This window comes from Agelaius tricolor, unplaced genomic scaffold (assembly GCF_023055355.1).
Source record: "Agelaius tricolor isolate 1412-34295 unplaced genomic scaffold, bAgeTri1.0.p SCAF_34, whole genome shotgun sequence".
In the NCBI taxonomy this organism is placed as follows: Eukaryota; Metazoa; Chordata; class Aves; order Passeriformes; family Icteridae; genus Agelaius; species Agelaius tricolor.
The window spans coordinates 5,903,263-5,919,953 of NW_027269294.1; positions in this window are offsets into that span (position 1 = coordinate 5,903,263).

A 16,691-nucleotide genomic window follows, 5' to 3' on the forward strand; every position below is an offset into this window, starting at 1 on the left:
TGTCAGATTACTCTCTTAATAATTCTGGAATTTTATGTTTAATCATAATCATACTGTAAAGGTGCACATATTCTTTTCCTCTTAGAAAGTTAATGATTTCATTGGAATTTTGCCAAAAAGTATTAGAATCCTACTTGTCTGAAAAGGATTTGAACTGATTGGATTGTTTATTATTCTGTTCAAATACTTTGCTCATTATGTTACTCATGCAAGGTTTTCAAGGAACATGTATTGTTGAATACAATTCAACGGTTAGAAAAATTACTCTAAGTTTAACTTCCAATTAATTGAACCTGTAGTTAGTTAGTGGCAAGCTTAAGCAATAGCAAACAACCCTCAAAGTTGCATCTTCATTTGGTAGCATTTGATATTTGGGAAATCTATATGACCCATTCAGCATTGCAGGGAGAAAAATGAAAATGTGAACTTAAAAAACACTGTACATAACAGTTAGAGAACAAGAAAAGATATTAGTAGGGCTGTGAATAAAAATCCATTTTCAGAAACCATTTAAAACTATTTAATACAGTAGTGTCATGCATTATTTAGGCCCTTTGCTGTCTTTTACAAACTTTCCTTAAGAACAATAAATTTCAGTCAACCAAATCCTAATGCCTGCCTCTAACTCCTTCCCTCATAACAACCCCATACCTAGATTTTATTCCCTGAGAAAAAGCTGTACCTACAACTTGCTTCTTTCTCTTGTGAGAAAGTTAAAGAAGAAAACCCCCTTTATGAAGGGGACTAATCTCAGTGCTTCTGAACATGATGGAGATCTCTGAAGACTGTTTTCTAGTGCTTTCTTAGTCTATAGGATAAAATCTGGCACTTTTTTTCTATTGAAAACAACTCATGGTTATTTGACAACATAATCATGGATTACACCATGCTTTGGTGTTCTTTAAATGATTTACATTTTTCTACATTACTTTATAAATGCCTTCAGGGTTTTTCCCAATAATTTTATTATTGGATTGTTATGTATTTAGTTACAGTAGATTATGATTTCCCTGGCTAGCTTTTTCCACTGTCCAACCTTGAAAAGGCTGGAAATGTAAAAATCAACAAAGAATATATGTCAAAGTACGTTCACAATCGATTTGTAAACCCCTAGAAATAATTCCATTCATAGGAAACTAAGAACAAAGCCATGTTTGTCCCTTGCCACTTGAGCTCTAGAGTGTGAAGCCCACCAGAATTCAGTAGCTGTGAAGCCACAGGCACTACTCACTATCCTGAAGGGAAAATAACCTGAGGCAGCTCTCACAGCTCCCCATGTCCATTCAGCACAACCTCCCCTCTCCTCAGAAATACTCTGTCCCTCAGGATCAGTATTTTTCAGGCAGATTCTGGGTGATTTTAGGAAAAAAAGATGAGAGCCACGTCTACTTGACCGGAGGGTATCAACAGAAACCAAGCACCTCAAAAGGGAAAACCACTGTCCATCACCTTCCCCAAAAGCAAAAGCACTTCAGCATGAAAGGGAAGTGCTAAATAAGAATTTCTGGGGTGTGCAAGAATGAATTACCTTGACAAGCTGGGGAGGCACATGAGGATCCAGAAATCATGAGAATGGCTGTGACCAATATGTAGCAAGTCATAAAAGACTCCACATCTTCTGTCTTTTCTTCCTGCAAAACAAGGGACTTGATTAATGATCACAGTTCCACACTTAGTGCCAGGTGCCATATCCAGAAGAAAGGAGGAGAGAAAATGCTCAGTTCATGGGAAAACATCACAGTTCAAACTACCTACAGGACTATCAAAGACCCAGAGAACAGTTCATGGATGAAATGAAGGAAGAAGAATCAAAAGGTGCCTGTTCCACTTCCAGCTTCTAGGACCTCTTGGTGACACTTTAAAGAAGATAATCAACTTTGTTGAGCCCCAATAGCCACAAGATGTTTTTACATTCCAAATTACTATACAGCTTGTTGAGAAATAGGCTCAGTCCCTTCTGCTAAATATTTCACATGGAGTAAATAGCCAGCAGAGGAAAAAGAGTGTGTGAAATCCTCAGGCACCTTCCTGACTGTTCAGATTTTTAAGTCATTATCATTATTATTATTGAAAAGTGTTTCTCTTCAAATAGCACAGATTTGTCAAAACAAAACAATTTGTATGAATGCATCAATTTAAAGTTCTCCATTTCCAAAACACAAATTGTGTTGCAACCTGAAGATTTTTTGCTACTACCCATCTCTCCTGTATCTTAAAGGTCAGATATTCATCTCAGGAATGCAGATTTAAGTCCTAGTTTGACTCAGAGATAAGAGGTCTTGAATCTGTGTCACACAATGCAGAAGTCATCTATGACCTTAACCAAATTATAGAATGGTCTCATTCATAATTATTTTTTCTTAATTGCTATTGTTATCCAGACACAAAGTAGGACAAGTTCTACATCCCAGTTTTATCTTTACTTTTTTTTCCCTGTGGGCTGGGAAATCTATTTCCTGTTCAGCTTTAGGCACAACTTCCTCTCCCCTGCCCCATTTGTCCATCGTAGGACTTGCTGTACCTTCAGTTATTTTCCCTAAAGAATACTTTTTTCTTTTTCCTAAAGCTGCCATCAGGGAATTAGTGCTCCAGGTTCATTTTCAAGCAATTTCCAGGGATTAAATGTGTCTGTCAAAGCAAGTGCAGTGCTCCCTGTTAGTTATATTCAACCTGTGAAGGCAGAGCTTGGCCCAAGTACTGCAAATCCAGCAGCCCTGAGTTCTGAACCTTGCTGGCTTCTCATTTCAGGAGACAAACCAGCCTTTCCCACAGCAACCTGCTCCATGTTTAAACCAAAAAAAAGCCCACCAACCAAACACATGGGTTTCTGAACTCACTGAAAAGATATAAGACCAGATTCATCAATAAGTTCCAGCTGCTTTGCACTCCTTTGGCAGCAGAAAACAGCTGTAAAGCTGGTTTATCTGTGTTTAGCCAAGCCCACGGATATTTTGCATCACTGGGGTATGGAAAAGTCAGGACTTTATACTGAATCTGAACAGTTGAAAATATTATACTGCTACTACACAAAGCACAGGGAGTTGAGACACAAAGGTACCTTCAGCCTGCTGTACACTATTATTTTGGACTAAATCTTGTCACAGGTTGCCCAGAAGGGGAGGGGGAATCTCAATTTTGTTCTTCTCAGTCATGTATCTGAAAAATGCTCCACACTTGTGCTTCTTTAAAGATACTCAAGACAACAAATAACCCCATTTAAATGTTCCACCAAAAATATCAGTTTTTAATGATACTTCGAATGCATTTTGTTATACCACATATTTGAAATATTATGAAAATTGGCAAAGTTGTCCCATTTTAAACAGACTATTTTATACAGGGGATATATATTTTAAATACATGTGCAATAAATTTTAAGCAAATGCGTTGCAAGTATATAGAAAACCTATATTTTTTTCCATGTGCAAACCAATGATCCCTGTTACAGCCATTTTATTGCTCACTGCAGACAGTTATGCAAAGCAGACTGCATTCATTTTATTTTTTTTTTTCTCCTAGAAATCTGGAAAATTTTTGCAGATCCCTCACTTACCGTTAGCACGATAACTGAACACTATTACAGACACCATGTAGCTGCAATGTAAAAGCTGCCTCTTGAGCTCCACTGACAGAGCTGGGTGCTTTAACATGAGCTCTTAAAAAGCTGGAAAGCAAATCAGTCCTACTTGGGTTCATGTCCTCGCTCCTCAGAGATCCATATCTTTATATCCTTGACTTAATCACGCCGCATCTGAAAGCTTCCACTCACAGTTTCCTCTCAGTACTGGAAATATCTGCATCAGAAGCAGAGGGCCACAGTTAAAATAACCTGGTGACTAAGCCAAGGATTACTTGCAAAATCCCCCTAATGTTGGTGGAGTGATTTCATTTCACAACCAATTTGTTGTCGCTTCCAAATTTTCAAGTGTTTCGAGCTCTGAAAGAACCAGAGCTCTGGGTTTAGCACTTGGGATCATGGATCTTTCTTGGCTGTAAAGCAGCTTTTGTTTGTTAAGAATGAATTCCCAGCTGAAAAAAAAAAATAAATTAGTCATATGCTATAGTAAAACCAAACAACTGATATGCCTGAGATGCAGAGTTCCAAAACATTTTGTGGCACCTCTCAGGTGCCCAAACAATAAGGAATTAGGAATCAGAAGAAAGACAGATTTGTTCTCCAATTGTGCAAACTTTTGATCCTACTTGTACAAAAAACTATTCTCTTCAGGGGCAAATCTATTTCTGGAACTTTAAAAGATTTTTTGATTGTCATCTCATCCTGTTATTTTTATTTTATTTCAACAGCCAGCTATTTTAGTATTTCAGTTTCTACATCATTGCAGACAAGATGTGTCCTCTTTTGACAGATCCGAAATACCAGGGTGTGCAGAACATGCAGTCATTTTATGGCTTTTTCAGATAATAAATTTTACTCTCCACACAAGAAATTGTTTAAATCATATCCAGACACAAGCTTACTTAGGAGGCTCCTGCCTTGAGCCATTGAACAGTATCTTCCCAACTGCTGGGGAAAGAACAATGCTCAGTTTCCCCCATCAAACCCCATCCTGACCACAGCCAGTAGATGACACCTCAGACTTACTGAGAAATCCTCTCTGAGGCTTCAGGCTCTTTGTAGCCATTTCTGCAGCCTGTGTGTGTGCACCAAGTGGAAATGAAGAAGCCTGGCATCTGAACAGACACAAAAATTTGTGTGGCTTCATAAACAGTCACGAAGACACAAATGTGGCTCTGGAATCACCAGCTCAGTAGATGACAGGACCTTTAATTGCTTACATGGCAAAATACTTCATTACCTAATAATTCATGAGTTCCACAGTAATCAGCAGCTCTGAGCCACAGCACTTTCCCTCCAGCTCTTAAGAAATGCTGCCTTCTAAGAGAAATGATCAAAGTTGGCATTCTCTCTTTCTTCTTCTTATTTCAGTGGTGTGGTAAAGGATTTCTGGAAGTTCTACAGTGACTTTAGACGCAAAGAAAAAATAAAGATATTGAAATGGTGACTGCAATGCACATGATGGTAAACATCCCAGCTTAAACTAATCCAGGTAACAACAGCCTAGAATGCACAACATTATGGGGCTGTGATTCCTGCACATAACCACAGCTGGGGAAGGGTCTGTACTCTGTTTTGATGTATAAAAAACTTGTGCTATCTCTGCTCCAATGTTATTTTATCATGCTAAGCAGGATGACTTACGACAGGGATGCAAGCACATGCCAAATGCCTCTGGTTTTATACATGGATTTACTCTTATAATTACATGCCACACCCTGACTGTGGTGCTGGGAGCCAGTGCATCCCAGTGGGTATGAGATTCCTTGGGAACATCTCCCAAAATGGGAAAGTTCTGTAAAATTCATCTATCTTTGTATATTTAAATGACAGGTATGACACACAAAACCCCATGCATATTTATATCTATTTATAGAGAGAGTGCATGTCTGCAACTGTATAGACATACCTTATCAATCATATAAATTTCAGACATATCTGTTATTCATATGATTGGATGCCACCATTGTTAATGAGTAAATCATCTTGCAAAACTTACATTAATCTATATCAGCATGGCATAAATTGCCATAGATCAGAGTTAAGGTCATGTGTGTATCTTTATTTCTCCTTTGAAAGTCAAATTTATTTTAGTATTTTCTTTCTTATTTGTTTGTTTTTTGTTTTTGAGGGATAAATGGCTTTTCCCAATCTTCTTGAGCAGAGAGAACATGCACCATCATTACTGTACATGTATTCTAAATTTCTGGTACATGTTTTCTAAATTTCTCTGAGTACAATGAGACTGACTGCCACCCTTCCTCGACTGCCTCCAAAAATGAGCCAGTTGTGGCCACATCTCTGAAGATGCTTCAGTACAACTCTTCTGGAATGAACCATCTTCTTATGCACTAAAAATATACAGGGCCAGAAATTAGTGTGTATCTGTGCTTCCACTTACCATCTCCCCAGTCACCCAGAGGCTGCCTCAGAGTCCAAGTTCACAATGAAACTCCAAAAAAGCCATATGATGGTGTTTCCATCCAACATCAGGAGAATGTCTACCTCTCCCACACTGCCAACTGACTCTGAAGAAAACAAGCAAGAATTGTTTTTTCTAATGGATCAAGCCAACTCGGCCCCTTTTTTTATCACTACCTGCAGTGAAAGATCTCACAAACATCCGGAAGCATAATCCAAGCTGTGCTAAGCACTTTGGGAATTGCCTCCTGTATTATTAAACATGCATTCATTTTGGCTTCCTTTTCTGCAAAGTATTTTTGTGTACATCAGTTTTTGTCAGGGAGCAACTGCCCCTCTGAATGCAGCACCTGAACAAATACTTTTGCATATATGTCTGTAAATATCTAAATTAAATTAATGTGAATGAGCAGTGGAACTGCTGCTTTGACCACCCTGTCAGTAAAGCAAGCCCTGTGTTCAAGAAATGTGACCAGAAAGAAATTAAATGAAAAGCCCTGTAGGTCAGCCAAAAGATCTGGCTTGTGTCTTACTGTCTTCCTCAAGCAGGAGCAGCCCAGATATTTCTAAGTCTGGTGTCCAGGTACATAGCCAAAACCAATGCTACTTCTGCTGGAGAAGAAGACAGGAAAAGGTGTTATACATTCTAAAGATCTCAGAAGGCTTGGTAGTCTCCTCTCTCTTTGTCCTTGGTGTGTCACACACTCTTATCCCAGGATAATTTACTTCCCACTGATTTTTTTCAGGTGCTGCAAACAGGTACGACATTGCTCTAGAGTACAGGCTTAAGAAAAAAACAACAACCAGCCCCTCCTAAAAACCCCCACGAGTCTACTTAATTCTGTATTGGCAAAATTCAGAGTAATAAATGAACATTTTTGCTTCAGAACCTTTACAAACCATTCCATAACGCAAGTCTATTCAAATTATTTACTGTACTGTCATAATTTCAAAAAGTAGACACTGTCATGAGTATTACAGTCAAAAAGGGAAAGAAATATCTATGAAGTCCTGAAGTCCTTTTCAGGACATTTTTGTTTCCTTATTTTAAAAAATGGTTGAGAAAAATAACTTGATTTCCACTTATTACCACATAATCTAGGTTTACATGCATAATGTATCATTAGAAAGTCTCCTGGACATTCACAAAACCAATTCATATAAACTTTCAGATTTTTTGCAACTATCTTCCATAATTCATCATTACTTACACTTTCTCTTCTTTGATAGTCAGTGAAAAAGCATTTAACTAGTCTTTAAACCAAAATCAAATTTTCTTCATCACTTCTCTGTTTTAACTTCTCTCCCCATGCTCTTGATTTCTTTTTTTTTTTTTTCCAAACCTTTAGGCTTGACAAGATCTTTTGGAAATTACATTAACAAGTATCTTCCCTAAAAAGCACACGTGATTTATTCAACCCTGCCTCTCTACAGCAATTCTGTGCCATAAATTGAGATCCAGTTGCAGCTATTCTTCTGAGAGTTTCAGATGGCAGGCAGCTCCAAACATGGGCAGGTAGCATTTCAAGTTGAGTGTGAGCTGCCTACAACAGAAATATCTCACATCCAGTCAGGAACTAATCCAGATCAAACTGATGCAACTCTTGAACCTCTTCCCACACAGTCAGCTTGCCAATTTCAATAACTTAATAAGAAGATATCCTTGCCAAAGGACGTTTTGAGACATGAAACAATATAATTCTCTTTTAATCATGCAGCAAAAGGGCACGTGTACTCCAACGTTCTTGTGATGGATACAGCTGTATCAGTAATAAAACAGAGACAAACATTGTGTGAGTGCATCTTTCAAGCCTGTGGGGAGCACAAGTGACAGAATTCTGTGTACATAACAAATGTGTGGATTCCCTGGGCAACAGACCTAAACAATACTTTATACCAGACCCCTTCCTTTGAAAATTACAAAATTTCTTAACCATTCCAGCAAAATCATTGTGTTCAAAATTCACCATGTCTGTTCCATGGCCAGGTTTTCACTTATTGTCAAGATAATTATTCTAGAATTAAACTGAATTCCAAGGAACACATGAGCCAACAGAAGAAGCAAAATACTCCAGTTCTTCACCACAGATTGATTTTGAAGGTCATGTTTGGGTTGTTTAGCTAAAAGCAGCCCAGGAGGGCCATGCTGTATCCTCACTCACCCTCAGGAGTGCACAAGGTGATCGTGCTTGAAGGGTTGGAAAGAGCAGACTGAAGCTCAAATGGATCAATTAAGATGTTTATAGGAAAAGGCTTTATGACCCTGTGTTCTCTAATAAACTTTTCTCATTATAAAAAGGCAATGAAATTATTCAGTTTAATAAATCCTCTGGAGTTTTATATAAAATATAATATTAAATAATGAGAAAAGAAATAGTCTGCTGCTTTTTTTTTTTTTTTTTTTCTAAACAGATGGTTCCAGAAAACCACTGGAAGAAATGCATTCAAAATATTCTTCGCTTTTGTGAAAAAAATGAAAATGTCTCATCTAAACTACTTTGTACTGGGGGTTCAATGAGAAAAATTCCAGAGCCTGTATGGAAAATGAGCATGGAAAAAGCATGCACTGTCCTGGCAAGACAATGGGGAAAAGTGTATCACAAAATCCCCTGCCATAACCTCACCTGGCCTGCAGTTCAGCCAAGAGATCACCTGGCTGCAAGGCTATGAAAGCTTCATTTCATCACTGACACTCAGGAGCATCTCTGCAGCCATTTTACAGGGTCTGCAGAGAGAACTGAGGGAAGAAAGGAGCAAAGGTAGAGATGGGGGTCACAAACAGTAGAGAATGATGAAATTTATTTTTTCCACAAAGCTGGTCTTTTGTGTGTGTCAGTAACATTTCTTAGTGATAAAAAATGCCAAAAGGAACATTAAAAAAAATCAAAGAGTGGAATGATAAAACAAGGCATTTCCCCATTGCTGTGGTACAGTGGGAAACATAAAAAGTTAGACTCACACCAGGGTGCTCCAGGATGCAGTCATAAAAATTAAAAGTACTCCAGGAGAGCAACAGCATTCTCAGGGCTAAAAAACTTAGGAGTTTTATTCCAACATATTTAAAACCAATGTATTCTCTTCTTATTTTTTCCATCTTTCAACTCAGAGGAAAACGGTCTGATGGTGATTTACCCATCAGTAACTCCACTTTGGAGCTACAAGTACCAAAATCCTATCAGCAGCAAGCAGTTTCCATTGTGTTGTTGACTGTTTCCCTTGCTTTCTTATGGCAAAGGTTGGTTCAACAAAGATGAGGAGCTTAGGCTGACTAACTTAGACTGAGCCATCTAACTTAGGGCAGGTAAATACATCTTGCCTAAGGTGACCTGTGTGTTTAAATGCCCATCTGTTGCCTGCACACACATACCCCATCACAGTTCTGCAGGCCAGAATATGAAATATTGTGTCATGATGGCTTCAGGCACAGCCTCTGTATAATCATTTTCTACACACACCTGACACACTGCATCTTTTGAAGGAAAGAGTCTTCCACAGCCCTCTCTCCAAGGCAATGTTCGAGTTATCCCATATAAATTGGGGTAGAGCCTTTAGAACATGCACTGTATTCCTGTCTCATATGCTAATTTAACCAAGGTGTTTCTACAGTATCACTGTATTTCTGTGTTATTTCTGGGACCTGTTGAGCTGGATACATGCAGAATTGCAGAAAAGGACTATTTAACAACATCACAATCAAAACAGGCATTGTTTGGCCAGATTCTACTTGACTCTACTTCCTGGATGAGCTGCTCATGAAACATCCTTTGAAATGCACTGCAACAATAAAATGTACCCTGTAATACTTCCTTTTTAACATTTTTCTAACAGAAAGAAGTATTTCAGGAACACTGCATACCATTTTCACCACTGATTTACATTCTCTATCACAGGTGGAATGTTGTGGTTGTTCCCCTTTTAGATTAACCCATTTTCTCCTGAACACTAAGGGCAAGTCATCTGCCTGTTGTTTCACAGCTCAGGCCATTATTTAACATGTCCCATTTGTTCCTATATCTTTTATCCACCTGAGAAAAGCTACTTGTAAAGGCACTAGTTTTATTTGGCTATTAATGGGGGAGTTTTTTGTTTTGTTTTGCCTCCAGACAAGTATTCAATCAAGCTCCTGCAAAAAGATTCTAAGCATAGAGGTGAGCCCTCTCACTCTGTTCATCATATTTGGTACACACACAGTACTTCCACTGGAAGAGATTTTGTACCTAACTTCAGTGACTTAATAAAAACATCCATAACTTTTCCAGTAGATTCCTTCTAGGTTGCACGAGCCTGAAATTTTGGGGAAGATACAGAAGAGATCTGTCTTTTACTGTCCATCATAACAACCTTTTTTTTTTTTTATCCCAGATCTTTATTTCCTAACACACATCCACACATACTTTTGCTTGCAGACGTATTTTAAGATACAAGACAGAAAGTCAAGAGCTTCTTTCATTCCTGCAGCTGAAAGGAACCAGTTTAACACTTCCCAACACAACTTTCTCCAAAAGACAGACCACTGAACATGACCCTGAGTACTTGCTCAAGGTTATAGATTCCCTCTGTGCTACATTCTTCAGAAAGCACTCCACTTCTGGCTTAAAAACTTAAAGATGCAAAGAAAACTCTACAGTTTTGTGAAAATTCCACTCTGGGTAAATTTTAAGGCATCCCTTTAATGTCTGCCTAATGTCCATGCCCATAAAGTGATTATAGCTTCCCTTGAGCACAAACAGTATTAAAAGGCCAATTAATAACAGAAAGGGTTTTATGAGAAGCAATTAAATTGCACCTTTACTAATAATTTGAGGTTCTCAACATGCAAGCCATATATTTGCAGATGCTGATATAACCTCATGCAAAAAACTCCCACTTTCTGCCCTTCACTAGCTATGTAGATGTATTTCTTCTTTTTCTGAAAATATATATAGGTGCATTTCATCTTTAGCTTTAAAACCCTGATATTCACTGACACTTGAAATCTCTTCTATTTTCTTTTTACTCTTGTCTATCTCTGAAATTTCAGAACACAGGCATGAAAGCCATATCCAGTAAGGATCCAAGGCAGAATGATATATTTCCTCACCAGACTCCAAACTGACACATTATATTTTTCTGGCAACTCTGAGTGCCCTCACTCTCCACAGCAGCACACGTGACTGAGCCATGTGTACCAGCTCACTGCCTTTTGGAATTGTCCTCCTACACCACTGGCTTTTTCACTTCACAGCTTCACAAATCCAGCATTAAAAGGACATGAAAGTGACCAAGGACAAAACACCCCCTGGAGAAAGAGGATTCATTTCCTGATACTTCCTTTGAGACAAGCATTCTACAGACTGTATTTCTCAGCTTACTCATCTCTCAGACAGCACACATTGCATCCACAGCACCATCTACATGATTATTTATTAAGTATTTAGAGATGTCATTTTCTGCCAAGTTGGCATTTGGGATACCAGTTCTTTTAAGGTGAATTTAAATAAGTCTGACCTTCTTTGTGCCTCAGTCCTTCAGCTTTAAAATGGAAATTATTCTCTTTATCCCCTCCTAATTAGCAAGATACACAGTGATAAAACAAAAACTCAGAGGCTACACAGAACTTCCTCTACTTCCTGAAAAAGAAATAAAGCTTTGTGGCCTCATTAGTCTGATTCATTACTCTATCATGATTTTGCTCATACAAGTATTGGAATGAAATACACATTTTGAGATTAAAAACCAAGTTGATACTTAATGGCCATCCCAGTTTAAGAGGCAGCTGAAATTCCTTGTCCCTGAAGGATCTACTGAAGACCACTTAACACTATCAGAAATCCTCCTCTAAACCTTTTATGGATCACCACCTTCAACTAGTGTCCTACTCTTCCAGTGTCTCCTTGTAATAATCTACACCCCAAATATTCTATCCAACCCCAGCAGAATAAATAAATGTGGAAAGGCAATCATCTCCGAGTCCAACCTCAGACACTGATGGCTGTGCTCACCCAGTGTGTTTTCAGAAGTAAAGCAGAATCAGAAGCTCTCACCACAGGCTCAGCCTCGTGCCACTGTTTGCTGTTCTCTGAATGCTGTCAATAGCTGCACTCCTTGAATTAATTCAGACTGTAAATGAGAAGCATAAAGTGAGATGGGATCACTGCCTCCTCTCCCAAAGTGTGTAAGAAACCTCTGGCCCAGTAAATTAAGTTTCTGAAAAGGTTTGTAAATCAGAGTTCTGCAGCCATGGGCTTTTACTATTACAGGCTGTTACATTTTAAACACATAGTTTTAAGGCAATACTTTCATACCATAAGAATGGGAATCCTCTGGCTGAGCAACTTCAAGTTACAGGGGGACTGAATCAGCTCTGGCAAGTTCAGCCTCAAAAAAAAGGTTACTCAAGCCTCTTTTAACTCTCTATTTTGTACACACCTAAGCCTTAATAAATACTTTCCTGCAGTGCTGTTTGAGCACTGTTGTTGTTGTTATAGAAACTTGCAGATATTTATTGCTGATTTTGAGACATTAGCAGTTTCCTGAGGATGGCTCATTGCAGCTGCAGGCAGCAGAGTTTGTAAATTCTCAGTTACTAGCAGCTCCAATTATAAGAAACCCCCACCTGACATTATTTACTAGTTCTTCCTACAGCTGTTGATGGCACGTGTGAACCCTGAAAACCAGTTTCATGTGCTGAGGCCTGAGCACTGCATCAAGACTCTGTGCTGTGAGACAGAGGAGCAGGAGCACAGCTGCTCCTCCCCACTGATGCTGCAGCCCCTGGGGACCCCAGATGACTGAGGGGAACCTGTCAGTCACCTCTGAAGTCTCTTGGCCACCTGCCCTAATTCTTCCAACTTTCCAGTTATCACAGGCTCTTTCTTGTTTTGTTAGTAATCAGGGTTATAATCACAGCATTCATTTCTTAAACTTTGCCTGTGGAGAGCCAAATTCTTCTCCCACTTGCACTCCCTGAATTTGAAGCCATCCTGGATTTGAAATGGAGAGCGTATCTGTAGGACTCTCCATTTGGTGATGACAATACAGAAAAGGGAGAGATCAGATAAGAGTATCAAGAATTAATCAGAAGCATAAGATGCCTTCTTCATAGTTATTCAAAGCCTTGAGGCCATTTTGGAGCAATTTTTCTGCAATCATTTGGTGATTACATTTTGGCCCTCTGTGTTTGTCATTCATTTATGTACTTAATTACATGTTAGTGATAGAAGAAATATATCACATATTCCTCTTTGGTGAGTTTATCTTCATTAAATAGAAATTATTCTACAGATAGCAACAACAGTAAGAAAATTCTGATGGTTTTGGTTTGTCCCCTTGGGCATGACAAATACTGAAAATGCTCATTGCCACACCATATGCTGTGTGGGGAAAAGAATTCAAAAGGAATTTTCACTGTGACCCTGGGAATGAAGCCACAAGTCACGTGCTCTTGAACATGTAGAGTGAAGGCATTCTTGAATAATCAAATCCATTAATGTTCATCCAGCAATAGCCCCCAGTCACAGTTCCAGTCCTGAAAGATCTGAGTAAAACCTTCAAGTGTATTTGAGATTCAGGAAGAGCTACTGAAAGCTGTAAGGATTCTTTTTTTCCTGGCACTTTGAAGGTGGGGATATGCCTTTTGACATATCAAAACTTTTCATTTTTCAGACAAAAGCTATCTTCATTAATATTTGCCCAGCACTGTTGTAAGGCAGCTTACAACAGCACAAAGGGCTCGTTCTCATGTACAAACTCCTTAAGCAAAATCCAGATAGAGGGGGAGTCAGTGTAGCCTCACAATAGGTAGCTGTCTCCCTTACCAACAGCCAGAGACTTCAGGGCTCACAGCTCTCAAGAAGCTGTGGCTAACACTGCTGTTTCACTTTCTTTTTACAAGCATACCAATGTGGGAGATGGTGGTGTCGAAGAATCGTGGTTAATTCCTTTTTTCATGAAGTCCTGCCTGACTGAGGCAAGACCAGCTGGGTTGGGATAAGGCAGGAGCAATGAGAAGCTGTTCTGGGTGAAGCTTTGAATGCACTTTACCCAACCTCTCACAGCAATCCAGCCAAGTGAGCTAGCAAGCTCACTGAGTGAGATAGCTTCAAGTTTTCCTCCTTCACCTTGCATACAAGGAATAAACATGGAAAATCTGTCCTGGCTGAAGGGAGATAGCCAGCCTACTTATCACTTGAGTTTGAGAGATGCAGGACTTTTGTTTATCTCCTCCAGTGTCTCACAAGAGTTTGGTCACCCATTTATGGGCCCATCAGCTACATCCTTGCATGCTCTCCAATCCTTATTAGCTCCATGCATCATCCTCTGAGCTTCCTCCTACCTACCATGTGCAAAAGGAAGCTACCACACACACTGAGCTGGTGGAGCTGCAGTGGGAATGTTCAGTTTTCCTCTTGTAAGGGAATCCTCTGCAATCCTCACATCTCCTTCACTGCCTTTCACAGTTTCTAGAGGTGTAACAATTTATGTGATTGGATGCCTCATCCATTTTTATACATGACGACAGAAAGATTCTTCCCTTTACAGCAATATATACATAATTAAGCAGTTCTGGATTCAGCTATAGAAAAATAAAAATGGATGGGTGCCCACACCCATTTTTCATGATTTGTCCACGCTCCAAAATGGCCCAGTAGGATTGACTGAACAAATATGATACCAGCCATTACTTGCAGCTGGAATAGACCAGGACAAATCAAGTGAAACATCTTTCCATTTCACTGCAATTAAAACCTGCTGGAACAGAATCAGTGCTGTATTAATGAATCCAAATCTTTACTGTTGTGGTGTTGGAACAGACAGATTCCAGAAGAGGAAATGGGAAGGCAGCCATCAACCTCAGGATGACAAGAGAAGAAATATTTTTTTTCTGTAGAATCCTTATGAGGACACTGAAATAATGCTCTGTCACAAGAAAGGAAAATTAGGGGGAGGAAAAAAGTAAAGGCAAGAGAAAAGGAGAAGTTTCAGGAGCCTTTCCATCAGATTCCAAACATCTTCCTTTTTCTTAAACTAAGAGCAAGTGATGATTTTCTGTACAGGAAAATTAATTTTTTTCCTCCCCCACAAATATACAGTACGATTCCTTGTTTAGTGACACTTCTTATTAATGCTCTTTTATGGATACTTTGGAAAGATATTATGAGAAAGGAACAATCCATGTGTAGACATGAATGATACATGTGCTGCAAATAGCTTAAAATCTAGAAATTGGAAGGTAGGATAGCTATAAACAACTTAGCTGATGGATTATGTAATATTTAAAGCCATTGATTAACCAATTATCGATAATTTATTAAACCCTGAAGTACCTCAAGAAAGCAACTGCCACACAAATCTTAACTAGAGAAAGACATGTACCAAAAGAGAGGAAAAAGGACAAGAGCTAATCCATACTGTCTGTTGGAAATTTTTAAGACTTGTGTGTTGGCAGGCTGTCCATGGGAGAGAAGGGAGGAAGGGTAAGAGCCAAATTGCTGAGATGAGAAGCTTTCTAAATAGGAAATCCCCATAACCTCCCATGGAAATCTTGACCTGAGGAACAAACAGCCAGTTGTATGCCCCACATCTTAGTATGGGGTTAGAGGCCAGACCTTAGATAACAGGTCCCAGACATGGTGGGATTTAGAGATAATCACCAACAGCTTGAGTTGCACCTGGATGAGGACAGGAAACTAGTGCAGAAACATGAGCACAAGCATTATCCTCTCTCAGAAGCTCACCTCACAGATGGGAGTGCTCTGTAATAGCTGTAAATTCCCCAAAGATTGGCTTTAATTAGAGCCTAACCTTGCCAGGAGAGGGATGGAGAGCCATCACCCACCCAGCAGGAGTGATCCCAGTCTCCTGCCTGGCTGGAGATGATGAAAGGCACCACTGCTCGCTGCTGCTACTCCAGACTGCAAAGCCAGTGACAGACCTGAAAGGCAAGGCTACAAAACTTCATCATGGTGAGAAGAATGATTATGAAATAAGAAGGATGAGAATTCCTAAAATCAGCCTGAGCTGGCCTACCCTAATTCCTCTCTGGCAAAGCACCACAGGCATTTAAACTCTTTCCTCATTTATGGTCACAGGATTTTATCATGCAATTTAAATACTACAGCAATACAAGAGCCACATCTTATGGACACTTAGGTTATATCTATACAACAAAAACCCTCAGCAATACTTTGTTTCCACGTCTGCATCCTAACTGCAACCCAGCTACACCAAGGGCAGGTTCATCCATGCACCAGAGCTGTCTTCCATGTCCTGGTTTCAAAGGAGCCTCAGGTGCAAAGCCCATAAAGGAGACAGAATGCCCCTCAGCAGGCACCCTCTTTGAATGGCACCAGAGAGCATCCCCTGGCCTCCCCTCAGCCTGCTGCTGTGCACACAGCTGCTCCTGCCAGTGCTTCCCCACACCTAGAAGTCCTTTTGTTACTCTAAGATGTATAAAGTGATTTTGCAGTCTGCATTTTTGAAGCCCACAGAATACCGTAGTAAGAGATTTAGGCATAAAACCAAACCTAGATTCCAAATGCACAAACTATCTGCTCTTGAACTCAGGGCATGCTAAGCTGCATGCAGCCCTGTGCCCTCCAAGGTGCTGCATCAACTTCCATTCCCAGCAGGGATGAACCACACCCCAGCTCTGCACATTCTTCAAATGTCTCTCCAAGCCAACAAAGCATCGCTGCTGGTTTATCAATGTTGA